The sequence below is a fragment of the Aptenodytes patagonicus genome, chromosome 3 (assembly GCF_965638725.1).
Source record: "Aptenodytes patagonicus chromosome 3, bAptPat1.pri.cur, whole genome shotgun sequence".
NCBI lineage: Eukaryota > Metazoa > Chordata > Aves > Sphenisciformes > Spheniscidae > Aptenodytes > Aptenodytes patagonicus.
The window spans coordinates 103,052,044-103,071,690 of NC_134951.1; the positions used below are offsets into that span (position 1 = coordinate 103,052,044).

General features: G+C 41.5%; 1 long non-coding RNA gene across 1 annotated transcript in view; it reads right to left on the reverse strand.

Moving 5' to 3' along the window:
- Positions 1–559: 559 nt before the first annotated feature.
- LOC143158478 (uncharacterized) overlaps positions 560–19,647 on the reverse strand; it is a 265,171-nt gene continuing 246,083 nt past the window's right edge. The window contains exon 4 of the long non-coding RNA XR_012995010.1: positions 560–590. This is a non-coding gene — a long non-coding RNA (uncharacterized LOC143158478). The remainder of the gene's footprint in view (positions 591–19,647) is intronic.

Consider the following 19,647-nt stretch of genomic DNA (forward strand, 5'->3'; position numbering starts at 1 on the left):
TTATGAAGAAAATCATCTACCCGTTTTGCACAAATTGCATACTGGGGTAACCATTGTGCTGGCAGGAAGTGCTCAGTCGAATTGCCAAATGCAGCCTTGAGCTCATACACGCCACCTTCTCCCCAGGTCTCCCACCCCTCCCCCGCCGACTTAAGAGAAATTAGTATAGATAAATTTGTGATAAGATAGCACATTATTATTAAATGACTCCTTACATAAAAAAACAGGATTTAAGAAGAACTTGAACTTTTAATGCCATAGTTAAATTATTTAAAAAATTGTCTAGAAAAGATACAGCTCTGTACACACAGGCCACTCGCACAGCCAGTGACAATACAGACTTAACCCTTTCATATCCTATACTTATTTCACGGTGCACGAAAGCTGTAGTCAGTATGTGGCAAAGTATGCAAACAGTCTTAGAAGGAGAAATACTTGGCACACTAGAGCGCCTCGCAAGCAGGAGCATGTATTTTATGTATACACCATGCACACACACCTAAAGCATACTGCAAATAAGAGCAATCATTTGCCTTGCAACATATATGGCTGGTACTCACCAAAATGACTGGTTAAACACCAAAATTAAGCTGTTGGGAGAAAAAAGGACAATGAATTCTTATGCCTTGACATTCAAGGCTAAAGTGAATTCAACTCACTCTCATTAACACCTGTCATTCACAGGCAGCCTGGAGAAGAGGGGGCATCTCACCTTGATAAAATTGTACCTAACACACGGACTTGGACACAAACAAGCAAGGGGTGGGCACAAAAAAAAAAAGCAGCTTTGGGAATAGAGTGAAGTTTGAAGCTACCCCCTGAGCGCTTAAGTCAGCAAAACGACTAAAATCCCGTGCTGACACCAGGACAGGGGTCCCCTCTCATGGCACCGTGTCCTCCACCCCACCAAAACGAACCACTGCTCGCAGATGTTACCCCCAAAGCCACACACCCTCCTTACAAAGGAGCCCATTGTAACCAAAAGCTTCCCGAAGCTGGTTAGTGCTGGGATACAATGAAGGTGGTGTGAGACGTGAACTAGTCGAGGCTGCATTTCACAGGGGAAGAGAGCACCCTGTTTGCAGGGGAGCAGGATTTCCAAGTGCCAAACATTTAAAAAAAAAAAAAAGAACGAAAAAAACCAACACCAACCAAACCCCAAACAACATAAAACAGCTGCAGGGAAGTTGTTTTTCCACTTGATGCAGCCTGTAGAAATTGTTTAAAAGGTACCCCTGTGGATGCGAAGTCACCCACTGCAAGAAATCCCAATCTCGGAGTGCCAGCGCCACCTTCTTGTCAAGGAATTTAGTGGCAGGCTCTGAAAACGGCGACCTGCGACTGCTAGCGTTTGCTTGTGTCAAAACCCACGCAGGTTTTTTGGCTGGCACCACAGAAGACACTCAGTTTGCACCACCGGGCCGGTGCGGACGGGTCCCGCACCCTCCCGGCCCAGCCCGCCCGGCATGGCGGCCCAGAGGAGCCGGCCGGACCCGCAGCATGCTCCAGGGCCGGGTCCAGCTCCCGCTCCCCTCAGCAGGGGCAGGCAGAAAACATTTTTACAAAGAAGGCAGCTTAAAACTCATGGGAAGCCATCTAAAATTAGACTCAACCCAGCCTCCTCCTAAAAGGTCCATTATTTTTCTTGATGCTTTGAGACAGTCTTTTTCTAGTGGGAAAAATAAAGGGAGCTTTCTGCTGTTATTTTCTTCGATGCAAAGAAATTAATTTTCCCAGTAACTGTTCAAAAGCAAAAATGTTTCTCCCATACAAGCAATTTTTCCATAGGTAAACATTCCTACAGCAAGACTTTAAAACAAACCAAGATGTTAGTGGGTATTAAAAAGATTTTAGTCATATTTAGGTCTAGTAGAATGTCATATTTGGGAGATAGAAAGTTTTATAATCTTCCCCACTCAAAACCAGCAACTCAATGCACTGTTAAATCAGCCGTCAGCTGCCTGGAAGAGAGGCTAAGCTCCTCGCTAACGAACCCTTCAACCCACCAAGGAGCACCATGACGAGAGCCCATTGGGAAACCTGTCTCTTCTTCCTGTGCCAAAAGACTCATGGCTGCGGTTGGTGATTTCGTCTGTGTGAAATGAACCAGCAACACCAAAAAAATTACATCTCTCGAAGAATTTCAGAATTACAAAGTGTGCCAAACGGATGTCCTCAGAGCTCAAATGCTCTGGTGAGTTACAGAGACAGCACAGAGCTGGTGTCGGCAGAGGGGAAGACTCTGTTTTGTTGTCCCAAAGTCCATTAAATATGACGTGGAAACACGTACAATCCTCAGGGTGTGAGAATAAGTTCTGAGCCTCTCCAGTTTACTTCTCTGAAACAACTGTCACCAAGGGGTTCTTCTGATGCCATCTACAATTAAAAAAAAAATCTAATTCCCTAAACCACTTTGGGTGCTTTGATCATTTAGTCCATATGCTATCAATATAATTTCACTTCAGTCACCAGACAGCACAAGTAATAGCCTACACATTTTCATGCATCTCTTTTTTCCAGTTTCCACCTGGGATGGATGTAGACACAAATTCCCAAAGCAAAACACTAAGTATTTCTGTTCTGAGCGTACAGCATGAGGAAACATACTCCAAAGAGATTTTCTTTTCCAATACAGTTTTGCATCAGATGATGCAGATAAATATTGCTGGATACTCATCCAAAAAATAAGGCTCTGAACATTTCAAGACTTGCTCTCCCCTGCAATCCTGAGGTTAGAAGTTGAAGAGCAACAACTGCAAAAGGATGTGACCTTTTAATCGCATTCAGGAATCTGGAGCTTGCCTGTCCTTGCTGTCTGGATTGAAGACATTCGATGAGCGAGGAAGAGAAGCAGCAGAATCAAAAGGAAGTACATGCTGAAGTTACACATCCACGTGTATACAGGGAAAAATATAGATTTCCCAGGGTAAATAAAGAAGTTTGCATTGTACTTCATAGCAGAGTTGGCTGCATGTGGTGTTAAAAATCTGTCCCTCACCTATTTACTCAACTTGATACCACCTTCCTATAAATTTAAGTGACTCCAGCAAAGCTGTTAGGGTGAGCTGTCTATCTTCTGCTCTTAGAATCCACTGAGATTGCAGCCAGATTGTCAATGCTAGATTTTTATAGATATAAAACTTGCATATACATACACACCCCCCTGCAACTAGTTGTTAAAAAAATGCAAATGGCAAAACAAAAAGGCAAAGAGAGGACACTTGGAGAAATACAAAAACAACAGCTGAGAATGTCAAATAAAAAAAATGAATATTTTCAACTTTTAGAAAACTCTTGAAAATGTTGATTATTGTTGTGAAATATGACTGTATTTCACATCCCCAGCCTTGATCTCAGGAACATTCAGTCCTAATACATTTAACTGCTTAAGAAGAAATATCAGTTTAAGCTCTCCAGCAAGCGTGCACTCATGCCTTCCCTGGGACTCCTCAGCAACTGGCTGTGATACGCATTTCCCTTGCATAACACAGACTAGGAGTAGTCACAATGTGATGGCCAAGGTAAATTCACACAGTGAACCTGGAACAGCACAGCTAGACCCAGCGTTACTTCAAAAGCGGAGCGGCACTGATGCTACTGAATGACTGGTGGTGCGCTGGGGGAAGGCACTGACCTTCCTCTGTCCTGGTCCTGCTGTCGCTCCCTGCTCACCCCAAATCGCCCTCTCCATCTCTGGGGGACACATCCCTGGAGGCAGTTACGCTCCGGGGGAGCTCCTTCTCCCTGCCTGGAAGATTGCTCCCATGGCAAAAGCTGAAGCCTGCCTCAACCCTGCCCATTTCCTGTTAAGAGCCTGTATACATATATATGTATAGTATGCATATATATTTAATATCAATTACAGGGAAGACAGGGCAGTCTTTCAAACTTCCAATATGTCAACATACTGTATAAACAGGAAGCAGCACTGTAGCAACAGGTCATTAAAAAGCCTGCAGACCGACCAAGAATCATGAGAGTCATCTGAAAAATGGGGGGGGGGGGGGGGGGGAGTGGAATATCAGGCCTTTTCCACCACAGCTGGCATATCCTAAATCTCACAGTTTCATACCCTCACAGAAGAGATATGTGTTTCATGGAACCACCCGAGCAAGCAGTGTTACAAATAGTCATGTATTTTCACACTGCCTTTTCCCATAACACCCTCCCTATCGCTTAATCGCCTCTGCTCTTTTGCTTTCTCCTTGATACACACAAAACTTCTACAGAGGGTGGGGAGAGAGGCTCAGAAAGCAGTTTTGTCTCCTTTGGTGGGAGCCTTTCCATGGCAGAGGCACCCTGAAAGCAGCAACCTGCCTTCCCCTCCTTGCAGACTTTAATCCCTTCCCTCTCCCTGCCTTCCACCTTGAAATGACATTGTAAGGAAAGTCACAACCGATTCGTTTCTCAAGAAGCTGTCGTGGGATAGCAGAGATCGGCTGCCAGCTGGAGGGAATCCGGGGGGGAGCTCTGACCCACCCAAGTTCTTGTTCATGACAAAAAGTCCCCACTATAGGATAGAAAAGCCCGACATTTACAGTATCACTGTGAGTGCTCTCATCTAGAAAGGATCCTCGTTAGTATTTCCTATCCCATTAACCAGCTGAAGGTGATATATATTCTAGTTTACCAGTAACATCTGAATAGCAGCTCTATTTCTTTTTTTTTTTTAAAAAAAAAAGTAAAATTAAAACCACCCTCCTTCCCCGGAGTATTCACCATTTTATAATCCAAGCCGTCCCAATGCAGCATGAGTATGCACACAAGCAGCTATGTTTTTTTTTAACATCTGCTTTTCTTTTTCTTAACAGGAAACCAACACAATTTCCATGACAAAGGAGGATTCTAGTGTTATACTCTCATTTATCTGTCATGTGTACACTTGGCAGCATTTGATCTTTATTCTCTAGACGCTTAAGAGATAATCTAGGAATTATTGCTTCTTGACAATACAAACAATAAGACTATCTATAAATAAACCGCAGCAAGGACAGGGTGAGGATCACTTCGCACCCGCAGAGGGACTGCTAGTTCTCATCTATTTTTTGGCCATTGCTGGGGATCAGGAGGTCACCCTCCTTTCTGAGCCCTTTTTGTGCGAGCCTGCACACGGGGAAGACGGGCCCTCACACAAAGCACCTCTGAAGAAATTGGTTGACTTTTTTTCCCCTCTTCTTGCCAGTCTCCCTGACAGGGAGCTGGGCTTTGGTGGGACCAGGGAAGGCGGGAGGTGACATCCCAGTGGGCGGCATGGCCCCCGCCGCCCCTCCACAGTACCTGCAGCACTGGCAGCCAGGCTTCACTCGCAAACCGCAGCTCAGCAGACGGAAGAAAAGGTTTTGCGTGAGGTATTTAACCTTATCTCCACTCTATGAATTTCAGTTTGAAAAACCAGGAAGTGTAATATTCTTTAAATAAGTTGCAGGCACAAAACCATTGTTTAGTTTATGCTATACTCATGTCGGGCATTCTTGCTAGCACCCACCAGATGCTGCTCAACTTTTTTTTCTTTTAAATTTTACTGTTTGTAGCATCTCCCCACGGATATTCTTGTTTGCCTTGGGCCTGATCCAAACAGCTATGGGAGGAAACAGCCAGGACGCCTATTGACTTCTATAAAAGTTGAACCAGGGCCATGGGCAGTAATGGATACAATCCACTGAGCCTTTCTTGAAGGCTCTGAAATTAATATCAGCCCCTTGATTTACATGTCACTAACACGACAGGTACGTTTTAAAAAGGACAACCTTTCCTTTTTCCTGTCTCTTGCCTTCTACATGAAAATGTTGCTCACTATAGAAAGATACATTTGTAAAGAAACCCTCACATTCCATCAGAGAGAAGTTTTCTAAGGAAATCGTTTCAAGATAGAAAATTAAAGACACTAGCTAAATTTGTTCCAGTTTAATATCTTCACTGTCAAATTATGAGATTGACCCGACAAATGCTTCATCATGGCTGGGATTTTCTTGGAAGTGAAGAGCACAAAATCAGTTGAGAGCCTGTTCCAAAGTCATTTATAGCCAGATGCAATTAAAATAAAATGGCATATTGCCTACCTCCCTGTGGCATCCAGAGGCTGGAGGTCTCTCAGATTTCTATACAGTTAATGAGAGTTAGGAGCCTCAGTATAGAAGCTAAAGCAGCCTTTGAACAAGGAGACACAACTGACATAAGCGTGCTCAGCATGCAGCTACTTGAAACCACCCAAGAGAAAATGCTGAATGCAAGGCATTGCCCCAGATATTTATGCCTCCCAGGGCTTCTGCCCTTCATTCCTTGCTACAGCGAGGTTATCTTTCCCTATTTCAGATCAGCAACCTGGGACACCTCTTCACAAAAGACTCTGCCTTGTTTTTCAAAGACTCAAGCAGAGGTTACCCTTTTAAATGACATTTGGTACCACAAGCCATGTTTAATGTAATAACTCGGTGGTTGGAGCATTACCCTGGGAAGTGGAAACCTGGGATCTAGGTCTTTTTCAGCCTGGGGTTGTCCAAATAAGTGAGCCATCAAAAACTGGCCAGAGAGATTAAATGCCCAAATGAGAGAACTATCCAGACATAGACCAACAATAGCTCTATTTTTATGTACACACTTATTTATATTCATCTTACTTCAGCTCATTTCCTTATTAAAAAAAGCTATTTCTGTCCAAACAGACCTGCTTGAGGTTTGCCAAACCAACAACTGAACTTTTTTAAAGCAGAGATTTGATGCCAGAGGTGGTCTTAAAAAAAAAAATTAAAATTACAAGAAATTGCTCCTTAAAAATAGAGAAACAAAAGGCTTAATCAACTTGGGCCATTTAAAAAAAGAGGTGTGCCTTGGCTCAAGGAATCAGCTTCACCCTTCAAGGGTGAAAACAAGCAACCTCATTCAGGATTTGCATTTATATTTCAGTTAATAGAAGAAAAAAAGCCTCAAAACAAAACAGGAAAGAGTAGTTCTAAGTGTTATTTTTTCCTCTCTTCATGGCTGTTAATCACATGAGCAACTTCACTAAATCTTCTGAGTATTTCTATTAGTAAGTGCTCAATATTGTAAATAAGTGATACATAGTTTGGCCTATAGACAGCATAGCAAAGACATCTGGAGAAAAAAAAAAATCTTTGTAAGCATACATATTAGTATTTGTACCTTTATCGGCATGTCTATTGTGTTAAAAATACACGCAAGCAAACAGTTGGCACCATGTGGGGAGAACCGCAGAGAAGACCTAAAAAAGGTTAGAACAGTATGGCCAATTATAAAAAAAAAAAATCTCTTTAACCTCTTTTGGTAATTTCTTTGCATTATTTACATATCCTTTTCATTAGTTAAAATAATATTCAGCAATTTAAATATCCCATGCAGAAAGAACTAGATAGAATAGGTGGAAAGTGACAGTACCTGAGAGGCAGTTTTCCATTTAAACACTCTTATTATTTACAGGAAATATTATATTTTTGACTGTCCACCAGGAAAATTTTAACAATATATGCAGTTTTAGGTGAATCCAGGTCAAGATATTTCAGCTGTCAAGAAGCAACAATTTATCTCGGGTCAGTTCAGCAATAATTTGCCCCTGACTGAGATGCCACAATGATTCATGGAAAACTATAGATTGGATGTCTCTTTCTGTTCGCCTCCATGGGCTGGCTCCATACTAGATTTCACCTCCAGTGACCTCCACACTCTTCCCTTTAGCTGAATCATAAGTGGTGGATGATGGAAATCCTACAGACATAGTATATTATGGGAAATGCAGTCCAGCTGCGAAGAGTGAGCCACAGAAAGTGACTTCTAGTTAGTACTCTCCAGTCTTCAAGCTTGTTTTCCTTTCTCTCAAGCCTCACGCATCTCAGCCATTTTTCACCTGACTAAATGAAGTCAATTTTTACCTATGAGTAAAATGATTAAATAACCTGACTGGTTTAAAAATAAGTCTGTGCATATTGACTGCTCTTCTAACCCGAGCTGTATCTTCCTCCCGTGGCCACTTTTAGGAGGCCTGTGCGAACAGAGCACAGCTGGGGATCTTGGTTTGGGAAACAAAGACAGCACTTTATGTCATTATTTCTGTCTTACACCAACCTTATAATCTTTGCGTTCATTGGCTCGATACAAGTGCTGTTACTAACAGCAGTCCTGCAGTGCATTTGTCCCTTAGGACCTTGCGAGTGGGATTCCTGTTAGAGCTACTAATTGAAGGTGAAGCAAAAGGAACGAAGGATCTATTCGAACAGTTCCTCCAGGTCCCAATACTTGTGCTTTTATACAGTAGATAGGTTGCACTAGGTCTACTCTAATAAGCAGAAACTTGGACTAAAAGTGGGCCTAGAATACCATTCCGTTATCCTGTCTCTGTCCACTGCCAAAGCAAGTATTACATCAGTTATTATAGGCGCATGCATGTGCACGCACTCTCCACACACATTTTGTAAATGCGCCTTTGTATAGGGAATGTATGAACATATGTATGCGTGTATAGAAAACCAACTCAGTTCGCATGTGGCTCACAGACAGCCTTTCCTGCCATCTAACTATGGCTGTAAATGAATCATAACTCCAGCAAAAATTTCTACTTTCAGACTCATGAAAAATGTTATATTATTTTTGGCTTGTGTCAAAGAAAAGCAGGGTGATAAAAAAGTGGTACAGTAAGGTCCAAGTTCATCTGCATTTTCACCTGTACATGTCTTTTGAGATCTCTCTAGGTTCTGTTTACTTGCATAGACTCAAGAAGCATACTTTATGTTTACATTTATTCTGTTTTATCACACTGCAGATGTAAAGAGCCCATTTAGGAGTGTGCATTTTATATACATATAGTAAGTATAATGATCTACGATTTGGTTCTATAATCTGCATAAATATTAATCAGTTAGACTACAAAAGCAGCAAGTTTGAGCAAATTATGTAGAAACTTTAATATTTTACTTTATGTTTGCACCATTCTTCACCCATACTCAAAAGAGTGAGCTTAATCCTTAAAGAAAATCTATGTGAAAGGGAAATTACCCATCGCTTTTCACTTTGCTGCCATAAGAATGAATTCCAACAATTAACAGAAACAGCTTTCTAATCTATCCTGTCACCCGTACTCCTAGACAAACAAAGATACCTCGATAGTGCTGCCATCCAGAGGAGAAGAGACATGTAAAGGGCAGACAGCCTTAACAAAATGAGAAGTCTTGCCAGCAAGATCTTTGTCCACGATGATGCTTCCTCCGAAACAAACTCAAAAGAAACTCTAGTACAATGTTTTTGTTACTGAATTATATGCCACTCCTTCATCCAGCAGTCTAGCCAGACTGCACATTCAGAGCTGGCTCTCGCTGCCATAATTTCACAAATCCAAAATACTAAAGACAAAAGCTTGGCAAGACAGAAACATTAGATCCAAACACTGAATCTGGGGAAATAAAAATGAGACATGTGTAGTTCATGACATGGGCTAATGCGCTCTTCTTGCTTGTCTCACAATACCTTGCTTTCATAAACGTGCTTCCTCCTATTCCTGCCAAAAAGTCCCAAGACAAGCACTTGCAGCTATGCTAGCCTTACTTTTTTTTTTTTTGCCACTACATGCAAGCAGTGAAATGACTGGCTTAAGTCTCAGCTGTTGTCACATCCTGCCCCAGCCCTGGACCTCCAAACTACATGTACTCCATCCCACCCTATGTCATATTACTTCCCCAACTCCCTTCCTTCCAAAGAAAGACTATTAATGTTTAAAATGGATCTAGTCATCCTGTGAGGACCTGGGAGGGGTGGCAATGCAGACTCAAACCAGGTGGATCCCTTCTTGAAGTCCCTCCTGAGGTTCCTGAACATACCTCCTTAGATCCAGCCTCATGCAGGAAGACAGGGCATGCATGTCTGAGGAGAGGCACCCGCGAGGAAAGCAAAGTCCGTTATCCTTGTTGCGATTGACACTGCCTTGCAGTTTCAACAGACAGTGCTCTAGATGCATTATGGTGTCTAAAAACTGCCCACAGGGGCAGCAAAAAACTGCCCACAGGGGCAGCAAAAGATTTTCCTAGTATAGCAAAACCTTCCAGTTGGGAAAGGCTACTCTGGTGTAACCTCACCGAGCCTCTTTCTTATAGGGGTTAGGGAACAGAGGACATTACTCAAGGGTGGAACAGCACGGGAGCTAAAATATTTTCTTTCGCTACAGCGTTGCTGCTTGAAACAGGGCATGCGCTAACTTACAATGGAGCATTTTTAGTCCTGCTGTCAGCTCAGGACTGATTGATAGAAGCTTCTCTTCTCTGAGACCCAGTTTCTTCCCTAACCTCCTTTTGAATGCTGATGAACTACAAATGCAATCCTCCCACTGTAAGGTATGATGCAGCTAAGCAGTTCATGTGAGGATGCAAAACTTCCTTAAAGTTTCAGACATCTATCTGGTCTATGAAGGTTGTTTCAGGAAAAAGACTATAATAATTAATAAGTAGTGATTATGAGACTTCATGAGTAGAGAAGGATAAATAAACCATGAATCACAGCTAATACCTCCTCCCATACCCACAGACCTCTACAAACAATACATCTTTGACATACTTTATCGTCAAATCACATACACATTTCCATGCTTTCTAACCCCCGGGCATTACTACAGCTGGGTCACTAATTTTTCAACTTTAAACCACAGTCTGAGCACCCACTTTTATGAGCAGAAAACAGCAGGCTAGTGGCTAGCACCATGGAGTAGGTGCACAGAATCAGATAGCACAATAACCTGATCAGCACTAACTGTCCTGCTAAGTCCTTTACGTCATAGGTAAGGAGGAAGATTTGTTATGGACTCTAGCAAAGAAGAGTGCTTTGACGAATCAACTTCAACAAAGGAGACACTGACTTTCAGTCTTAAGTAAGATATCCCTGCCTTTGTGCTAAGGTTTGGGCAACACAAGTATTTCTCTCCCCCCTACGGTTAGGGTAAAAATACTTCTACACCATTCCTATAATCTTCAGTGGAATTTCAGTCTCCTTATCCCACAGCTGAGTTTGGTCCACAGAGCGCAAAAATAGATTTGCCCTGCCAGTTTTCAGCAGTGTACCAGCCACCAACAAAAACAGTTCCTATTAATGATTAAATGGGAAACTTTACAGTTCCTCTCCCACACAGGTCTTTGCAGACCTTTTTGGCATGACATTGAAAAAAAAAAATTGCATAACTGCAGCTGCTTTTCCTTTAGACCAAGAACTATGTTTTCAGTTAGTTATGTTTTCAAATTTGGATTGGAAAAAAGTTCAAACAGAATTTCACTCCAGCAACTGAGTCAATATACAACATGCTCCTGCTTGTATGGGAGAAATAAGTATGCAAAAAGCTACGCAGTGAGCTTGCAGGGGTAATGAATGTTTGCTTGTAGAATCTGCCAGGGGGTGGATGGTGGGTAACCGAGCTCACCTGCAAACCACCTTGTAGGCCAGTCATATCACTTTAATCTTTGGATCATGCTCTGCCCGAGGCTGCGTCCTGAGCTGCAGCGCTGCCAGTACAGGAACACAGCACTCTCAAATATAGTATGAACACCTTTATAAGCTGTGCCCAATGTTTTGACAAAACTAAATCAGCTATAGTGTTAAAGAATAATTTGACAGGGCAGCCATGGCTCTATTGGACAGTTCAGCTGGGATCGCTGTGCTGGTCAGGACTCACACCTATTTGTATACAGACTGACACAGCTATGCTGGCAGACATCCCTCGTACAGAGCTGGCCTCAAAGGAGATTAGGACAACTGAGAGGAAAATTTAGTTCATGCTGGACAGTTTTCAAGTATAAAGTGATTTTTTTCAGAGCAAAATCCAAAGTGTTTTGTCTAGTCTACTGAAGGAGCCTCAAGAGCACCAAAGGCCACAGGGGCAAGCAGCAGGACACAGTTCACCTTCAATATAGCTAAACTCTCCCCCCTACCCTAAACGTGTGCCCTTGTCTCACTGTCTGTTGGGTGTTGCCCCTGGCCTATGCTGTTCCTTGGAGCTTGCCCAAGGACTTCCTAGGAGACTGCCAGATGGCATGGATCAAAATCATGCCAGGAAACATGCTAACAATTAAAACAGTATGGGGCACCTGCAGAAGAGTGCTCAAGGCTATGAGCAGGACCTGTTGAGTTTCCTAGTATAGACTTAGCCTTTCCACGCACCACTATAATAAATGAATAAACTCTACATAGCATGTAGTTTGTCTTGGAGATCTATAGGAAGTATAGCCCACACTTGGTTCTTAGACACCTCTGCATACCAAGTAGCTCAAATGCCCCTGAGCACTGCACTGGAATTCTAATTTCACATGATGAGTGACCTATTTTGAGTTATTTTTCTGTTGCCATATAGACACAGAGATAAAATACATGAAAACAGTAGTGAATGACATATTGTCTGAGATATCTTTATAATAATTCATTTACTTTGCAAATAATGTTTCAAACAGCCTACTGGTTCAGTTGCTACAAGAAAGGCAACATATCAGCTTTGCTTTCTCCACAAGAAATATTTTTCAAACGTATCTGATACAAGTGATTTTTTCCTTTCATGGAGTTAATGAAATATTATATAGTTATATACCCTTCACAAAATAACACTGGGATGAAGAATTTTCAGAGCTAGAAGATCTCTTCCGTAGATGGATACAGACCTAGCAAGCAATGAGAGTGGCAGGTGGGTGAGCGATCAGTTGACCACTCACATGCATGAAACAGTCTAACTTCAGAATTACATACGGGTCTTCATGCTCATTGCACGTAGTTCTCTGCCTTTTGTGTGATAGCACCACCAAAATACACCAGCTACACATATTGCAGCACAGAAATGTCAGTATCTGGTCACCTGTTGAGGTAATTTAACATGTCACTGAAAAATTGTCACTGCCTGGGTATCAAAGCTTATAGACTCTACTCCTCTAAGCCAAAAGATTAACCTGTGACTTAAGAGGGCAGGCTGCAGATGTAGAGCACATCTCAGAAAACATAGAAACACAAAATAACTGAGACTAGGACAGATTTCTCTTTGTCTGCTTCAAGCCCTCGGTCAAAGCAGAGCCAGCTTACGAGTTACATCAGACCAGTAAGTACCAGTAAAGTTTTAATTACCTAGCCTCCAAGGACAGGGATTTCACTACATTTCTGAGAAACTGCTCCAGTGTTTAAACATCCTCTTAAGTCCCAATTATCCAAGAGGCTTGTTCTCTACCAAGATACATAACTTATTAACCGACAAAGTTCAAAGATGACCCTTTTACACAAGATTTTTCTACACAACTTCCGTAGGCAATTTTTTACTATGATAGACAGAGTATAGAATTACTCTTTCCTTGTGTTTCCACAAATAATATTTGAGTTATATTAGAATGCTTTGATCCTATCAAATTGAAAGCAAGAAATAATTAGTACCAGGAAACAGGTTACACCAGTAGTATAGGTCTGTGAACATGATACATATGAAATGTATAAGAACAGAGGTAATATGGTAAGATAGGAGAAGCAGAGAATAAAGTCAGGACACTATATTGCCCACAGAGCCCAGCCAACCATAGCAATGTACTGTTATAGTCCACTTATGCTCTAAAACTAAGCAAAATGTTTTGGCCCAGTTGTGCCCCAGAAAAACACAGCAAAAATGAGATCGTGCACTTGTATGTTGATACCAGCTTTCTCAACAGAAAGCAAACAGACCCAAAACCCCCAAACATTATTTGCTTTGCTTATTCATTGCCAGGATCTGAAAGCCACAAATGGTCAGATTTCAGTTGTGCAGCCACCTCTGATTTTCCAGTGTCAGAGATAACAAAGAGAGGGGAGAACAATCAATATGTTTCAGCAAATAGCTGTACTGTGCTCCTTTGCCCATTATACCACAATAACTAGCAAAACACTTTAGACTTTTAATGTATAAACAAGCACAACAGGTAGATACAGTGTGAAGAATCCTGATTTATAATCCCCTTTGCTGTACTGTAGCTTTTTCAGCGATTCCTGGCTATTTTAAGTAAATATAGAACAGCATACAAGCCCATAGCATACATCCTACCTTCTCTCCATTTTCCCCGTTGACCTTTAGCATCACTGCTGCCTTACGAGAAGCGCTGAAGCAAGGAAAGAACTGCTTGAAGGTGAAGAAAGAGGAGCAGCCTGCAAGAGGTCTTCTAAAAAGTGTAATAGCTTCTCCCCAATCAACTAAGATAAGAAGCCTGAATTTTACACAGCTTTGCAGCTTGTATAGTCATTTACACATTTGTAAAACATTACCAGTTGATGAGGTAGCATTTTGCACCCACTTTGCACTCACTTGGAGCAAGCCTACATGACTATGGAACATAAAAGACCTTGGAGGGGGAGGAGGAAGCTCAGGTGTTTTAAATGCTTAATTACTTGTACAACTCAAACTCAGGTGTTCCTCTTAAAGTATCACATTAGCTAAAAAGTTTTGATATTTAAACCCAGAATAGAAATATCTGCAACACAGAAGATAATTGAAGTACCAACCATCAGAGAAATACTCATTGATGTATTAAGACATGTTAAAATTCTTACTCCTCTTAGCACATTGCTTAGGAGTCCTAATGACTGTATATTCATCCAGTCCTTCTGAGAAAGGACCCAGGACATTAAATTAAAAAAAACACTAACTCAGGAAAAAAACCCCAACCACCAAATACTTTTCTTCTGTGTTAGCAAACTGAATCAGTTCGGTCAAGGGATCAGAGAAAAACCAGATGAGGCTAATGGGACTGCAAGCCTGAGCATCAGGCCAAAGAGCAGCCAGAAGGGAAAACAACAGAAGTGAGTCACCAGATCTGCTCTCATCAGAGCACCCCGAAGTACAGTAGAAGGTAGGGAGCCAGAAAGCAGAGCAGAAGGAAGCACTGAAGTGATGAAACTATCACAATAGGCAATTACCTTGAAATAAGAGAGGTATTATCCCAATTTCCAACCTGACGCTCATTTATTTATTCATAACCCCAGTGCAGAAGTGCAGGTCTTTCAGTGCTAGAGTGCAGTGCCAGTTCTGTGCACTTGAATATCTCAGGTGATGCACAGAAAAACAACATACTGAGGGATCTGAAGGTCTCAAGTGGGCATGTACAGAGCTATACGTACACTTTGCTGCCAAACATGTGGGGATCTTATTTAATATAAAAGTATAAAAAATAGTATTTTTTAATATGAAAGCATTAAACGTGCTTACTGCACATAGTCTGAATTGCAATTTGTTCGACTTTTAAGATTTTAATTCGTCCAAGTTGCACTTCTGTGGTCAACCATTGCTACAGCAGTTTTACCCTCTAAAGCTGGTGTTTCACCTACAGTTAGTTTACACCAGCTCTTCAGCTGAGCAGTGACCGCGGCCTGCCCCTGCCCCTGTCCCCAGCTTCTTAGCCCCAACACTGCATCCATCGTGTCAGTGTGGCTGTTTGGGTGGCTTCGTGGGAAACTTTGTGGCAGAAGGCAGAGGACGGGGTGCTACTTTTGAAAGCCATGCTACCTCATGCCTATTTAACTAAGTATATTTGAAACTGTACCTTAAATCTCATGGAGCGATAATCCTCCAAAGATATTCCTTGCCTACCCTATGAACGTGGTTATTCATTGCTTTTCAGTTTGAGGGCTCATTTACACCAGCTCTTGGATGAAATACAAGGTTAAACAAAATATGAATGTCATCAATTTATACCCAGTTAGCATAGGTGCAAATAACTGCGCTAGGAACAAGATAATGGTCAAGCCGATTGGCTGAATTTCAGGTTTTGTTCTTTTAATTTTTACAGGGTCTGGACTGCAAACCCTCTCTAAGCAGTGGCTCTGTTTTCCTATGAAGCCAGCAGGATCAGGCCCTGCTTCTGACAAGGATTGTTACAAAGGACACGGGAAGGTGGGAGGAAGTTTTTTCCAGGGAAGAGTAAAAATTATCCATGGCACTCTACCAAACAGAAAGCCCACAGAGCTTCTCTGGACCAACAGTTACACAGGTGAAGCTCTTTTCAGCTGGTCTGAAGACATTTACTTTGAATTATTATTTTTATTGTTTTATCACTTGTCCACAAAAATTCACTTAGACTGAAACCTGGCACTCAAAGATATGATATAGGAGTGTGAAGGGTTTCATCAAAATCCTTTAAAATAAAAAAAAAAGAAAGAAAAAAAGAGAAATAGATTGTGTTTAATTTTAAGTTAAACATGCACAAAGAAAAACAAACAGGCTTCCCAGTTTGAACTGCTTTCCCTCCCTTGTGCTTGTGTAACTTAAACAAGCTTTTATTTAAAACATGATATTTTCCAGACCCTTAAGACCTTTGCTTGAATTAGGCATTTCTGGAATTTCTGATTTAAAATTGAAATGACTGAGTAGCAAATACAGCAGAATAAGAACACAAGCCCTGTGCTTTGGTAACTTTTTATTTATAGCATGTTTTATTACATGTATCAATATTAAAATCTCTCTGTAAAGTTTAACTAAGGATTGAAATAATACTACAAGTAAGATTACATCCCCACTGAAGTATTCTGTTGTTTTTGGGTTATGGCAGGCTATGGCACATCACAAGACCAATGCCCCATTTTATCATTAAACAGCCAGCGTGTTTCTTTAGGCCACAATTCACTAATGTATTTAAGTGTGTGGCTAACTTTAGTTATGCAACTAATTCCATTGGTTTCAACAGGACTATTCACTTGCTTTATGTTAGACAAGTGCTCAAACATTTTGCTGGACTTGAGCCAAGCTCAGCTTTACAGAGAGCTCCTTCTTTAATTGACTGTCTGATTCACCGTATCAGGAGAATACTGAGCATCCTGGAGAATTCCTAAGAGCATGAACAGATCTTACCAAAAATGTTAGAGAAAAGATAAAGACTAAGAGGCTGTCTTTTCAAGTGAGAAAAACTGTATCTAACACTGATCATTTTCATTAAAATATCTTGGATTAATAACATACCACTGGCCTCAAATTTGAATTTCCTGGCTTTGGTGGGAGTGTGACACAAATTTAGCTTTACTTAAACACAGAGTCCATCCCCCCCCCCCCCCCCTTTTTCTCTTAATTCGTTTAACATGTACTCCCTTTATTTTCATTATGGAGCAAATTTTGAGTGAGTATAAATCCTGGGAGTTTTACTACCTAATTAAAAACATGTTCCTGTTCCACACATTGATGGGAAACTCATGTCTCAAAGGGTTAATTAACAGTCTTTACACATTCTGTATTTAGCTCAGGGTACAAAGCCAAAAACATAAATAACGTCTTAGACGGAAACAGGAGGTGCAGATGGTTTTTAGATTTGGTTCTTAGTGCATTTTACACTAGCCAGAAATATGTACTGCATAAAACCGAAACAATGACTCAGTAACCCTACTTAATGCACAGTTATATTTAAAATGTTCTTCCCCTTTTGCAACTTCATATCTTTTAGGCTTATAAAATAATTGTAAGCTTGCTGCAGTCAGATGTCTGTAAGCAAGAAGCCTTGAGACAGGAGTGCAACAAAGATCTTGTAACTGAGAGAGACAAATGACAAGTATGAAACTGTATGTTACGTACTGTTGTGTACATAACAGATAATCATCTGACAAAAACAAAATTAAACACTGGGGTGACAACAGAAATTAGCACACTGATTTACCAACTCTCCATTTACAAAGCAAACACCCTATAAAATAGCACTAATTTGGCATTAACTTTAAATGAAGCAGAATTATTAACTGAGAATACCAGCTTAAAAGAAAAGTGAGAGAGGATTTTTCTGAGAAGCAAATGCTTAAAAAAATTCCATTACAAAGGCATAAAATGGAACATCAGCCCACACGAGTCCTGCTAGTCCCCCATCACTGGCTCTCACTTACATAAATATTCTATTGGATCCAAATGGCAAAGGGACCTGGTAAAAGCCAACATTAATTGAGACAGCTGAATGAGACCATTGACTGAGGGGCTGCTAATTGGGTAAAAGTGTTTGCAGGTTTGAACTCACATACAATGTGCTATGGGACAGTGGAAGTGAAGGAAGCATGAGATGAATACAGAAAAGAGCCAGACCGTCTCATTCCCTGTTGTTTCTAGCTATTCTGTTCCAACAACGAAGTGGCCTTGGACATGTCATGACATTTGTGTCTCACTCTAATGTCTCTTAATGGGACTTAAATTTTAACTAACCTCTAAAGGTGCCATGAAAGTGAGTTAATTTTTAACAGGCATTTTGTAAGAGATCCATTTAGTGTACGTTTACAGATTTGTGAAATGCCAATTACACATGTTATTGGAGTAAAAATTGCAATTTAGGATTGCAATGGCCTTGGACATAAAATACAAGTATTCCTACAAACCACCTACAGCTAAACTAATCACTTCAGAACTGCAGCTCCAGCTAAATTGCCTGTCTTCCCATGTCAGGGCATCTGCCTCAAAAGAGGGCTCCAGTTCGTGGTTTCAGAACAGACGTAAACAATTCTCTACAGCCTTGACTTAAAATTGAAGAGCTCGGTGTTTTTTCTGGGCTGACTATAAGCTGCTGTGGTCCTACTAAGGGTTCCTTGCTTAGTATGCAGATGGTTTTGGAAGCACCCATGTATCTATGTGCAGCCTTTAACTCCTTTAGTAAAAAGGCAACCTTGATACCTTGGTGTCCAGTATCTAAAAGCTGGGATCTGTAGGCCCCCAGCTCCTTACTTTAGATCCTCTCAGGAGCATGTTTGCAAACACCCTTCTGCTTCTAAATCACTTAGACATCATTGGATGTTTTGTCTAGCTAGAAAACATTGCAAATCATCTGGAATCTGACACTTAAGAGGAAGATATTATATGGCTATTACCTCAAATGAAAATGGGGAAATTTTGCTGTAAGACTTTATGAAGGAACATAATTTGCTAAGACTTCAGACCACTGAGTAACACCTTGCAAATCAGCTCACCTAAGGAAGCCCAGACTCGCTAAATGGGGTGCAACTTGCGTCAAGTACTCTATGTTCCAGTATTAAAGACACATCTGTCAATGAGAGGCATGTTTCTCTCTCTACGCAGAATACTAGTCTCTTCTTCCTGCTTTATCCAGAAAATGACAAAAGTGTGGCAGTGTTCCCTAGCTGGAGTCAGTAGTATTCATTGAGAAAGAGCATTTTCCTACTTCTTCCAAGAGTAGGAAAGCACTCTGGCAGCACAGAGGGGGTAACATCAGCGTCCTGGATGTCAGAGCTAAGGTCCAGGCCCCAGTTTCATTGTAAAAGATGAAGCAGGTAGCGTAATGAATAAGGTGTTTGGCGCCCACGCCTACGATATGGAGACTGGCACTGTCTCTGCTCTGCGCGCATGCTAGGGAACTAGCGGGTATCATCCTTCTTTTTCCTCCTCCCACTTCTGGGTGAGGGTCAGAGCTGTCCCAGGGGAAGCTCGACTCCCTGCCACCCCTGAGATGGCAAAGTTGCAGGAAATAATGCTGTAGTGCTGTAGCAACAATGCAGCAAATCATGCAAGAACTTGTAGGAGAAGGGGGATTTTATTTTAAAACAAAGCTGATTTCGGTCACACTCTCATACCCTCACCCCCACTCACAAGTGCTAAGACTTGTTGTACATGAGTGGTCTACCCAGCATGCAGGCACCCAGATGCTCATATCCTGGTGTCCTGTCCAGGCTTCTCTGCAGTGACACAGAGGACCTGTCAAC